Genomic DNA, 2,102 nt, shown 5'->3' with positions numbered 1-2,102 from the left:
CTCTTGCACTTCTCCCTCTTCCTGGGCATCTACCTGGCTGCCCTCGTGGGCAACGGCCTCATCATCACATCCATAGCCTGTGACCACTGCCTCCACACCCCCATGTACTTCTTCCTCCTCAACCTCTCCCTCCTCGACCTTGCATCCATCTCCACCACTGTCCCCAAATGCATGACCAATTCCCTCTGGGACTCCAGGGCCATTTCCCACTTGGGATGTACTGCCCAGGCCTTAAGTTACTCCTTTTTGCTGTYGTCTGAGTATGCCCTCCTCACAGTGAYGGCCTATGACCGCTTTGTGGCCATCTGCAGACCCCTGCACTATGGGAGCCTCCTGGGCAGAAGATCTTGTGTCCAAATGGCAGCAGCTGCCTGGGCCAGTGGCTTTCTCAATGCTCTCCTACACACTGGGAACACATTTTCCATTCTGCTCTGCCAAGACAATGAGGTGGATCAGTTCTTCTGTGAGATCCCCCAGATCCTCAAGCTCTCCTGCTCACACTCTTACTTGAGAAGAGTTGGACTTAGTGTGGTTAGTCTTTGTTTATTCTTTGGCTGTTTCATTTTCATTGTGGTGTCCTACGTGAAGATCTTYGGTGTTGTACTGAGGATCCCCTCTGAGCAGGGCTGCCACAAAGCCTTCTCCATGTGTCTCCCGCACCTGGTCGTGGTCTCCCTCTTTATCAGCACTGGCACTTTTGCTTACCTGAAGTCCCAGTCCATATCCTCCCCTGTTCTAGATATGGTGGTGGCTGGTCTGTACTCTCTGGTGCCTCCAACACTGAACCCCCTCATCTACAGCCTAAGGAATGAGGAGCTCAAGATTGCCCTGAGGAAACATATTCAGTTTGTCTAATGCCAGCAACGATAGCTGTCCCAGGGGATTAGACCWCAARGATATTTGTTGTTCATTTATTCTTCTTTTGTTCTCTTACATTCATATAAAGGAAAGCTAATATTATGTTTCATGCCATTTCTCCACAGGAATCTCTCTTTTGTCTCTGCCACAGGGACCATGTCGAAGCAGGATACCAGGCTTCCCCCTTCACCAGCAAAGAGGGGGGAAACGCTGAGCCCACTGGTCTGAGCAACCTCAGATTCTCCCCATGCAGTGAGGAGAGTTTCCTTGTGGAGTGTCTCTTTCAGCACTGACTCCAAGGAAGCTGAGGGGCACAGAGTCAGGCTCAGATGAGTTGAGACAGGGGACTGATTCATTCAGAGACCCCAGCTCCCCTAACTGCACTCTGGGTGTGATTTCACATGTTCCCGCATGGGGGTCACAGCTACATGGTCCCTTCCCTCTACACTGCTCCAACGCTCACAGTGAAGGCATCACTGAAGGGGAAGACAGTCTGGATGCAGCCTGTGGGGACAGATCTCTGCTGCTCAGGGCCATCCCCACACTGACACCACAGGCATTTCCTTGCTACCTCCTTCAATGGGGGCTGCTGCTTTCCTGGCAACATGTCCAGCGGTAGCAGCAGGACTTTCTCTTTCTGAGGCTCTTCTCATTTCCACACTGTCCTGCTGAGCTGTCTGGTGTATATTTGCCCTAAGGGCTCTTGGAACATGGTACTTCCTGGTGCATTTYTGTGCTCTCAGGCAGGACCAGGCCCTGGGCACCCTCATGTCAAACCTGGCCTCCCCAAAAACATTTCCTGTAATAAAAGAGCATCTCCCCTGTGATTTGCCTCAAGTGTGATCTTTCTTCCAAGATTCATCTGAAAGAAYTGCACAGAAAGGAGTCTTGGTGTTCTGCCTGTGAGCTCCATGGGATCCAGTGGACGAGCTCCGAGGATGTTTGATCTGTATGATGTCCTAGGGACCAAGGGCAGCACATGCGAGTTCATCTCTCAGTGACCAGTGCCAACAGAGATGGGAAATGGTTTTAGAATCACCTGCACCAGGCTGTCCCACAGGTGACAGTGCGGATGGGAGTTGCCCTCCATCCTTCTGGAGGGGAATCTCCAGGAGATCCCAACGAGAGCTCAGGAGACCTCCRCAACCCAGGGGAGGGCAGAGAGTGGAGCCTCACAAAATAGGGATGCTCCACCATGGAGGAAGCAGAAGGTAGAGCTTAAAATCCAGGTGCACCTGGGGAAA

The sequence above is a fragment of the Nothoprocta perdicaria genome, unplaced genomic scaffold, assembly GCF_003342845.1.
Source record: "Nothoprocta perdicaria isolate Ctin4 unplaced genomic scaffold, notPer1 scaffold_826, whole genome shotgun sequence".
Lineage (NCBI taxonomy): Eukaryota > Metazoa > Chordata > Aves > Tinamiformes > Tinamidae > Nothoprocta > Nothoprocta perdicaria.
This window is presented reverse-complemented; position numbering follows the sequence as displayed.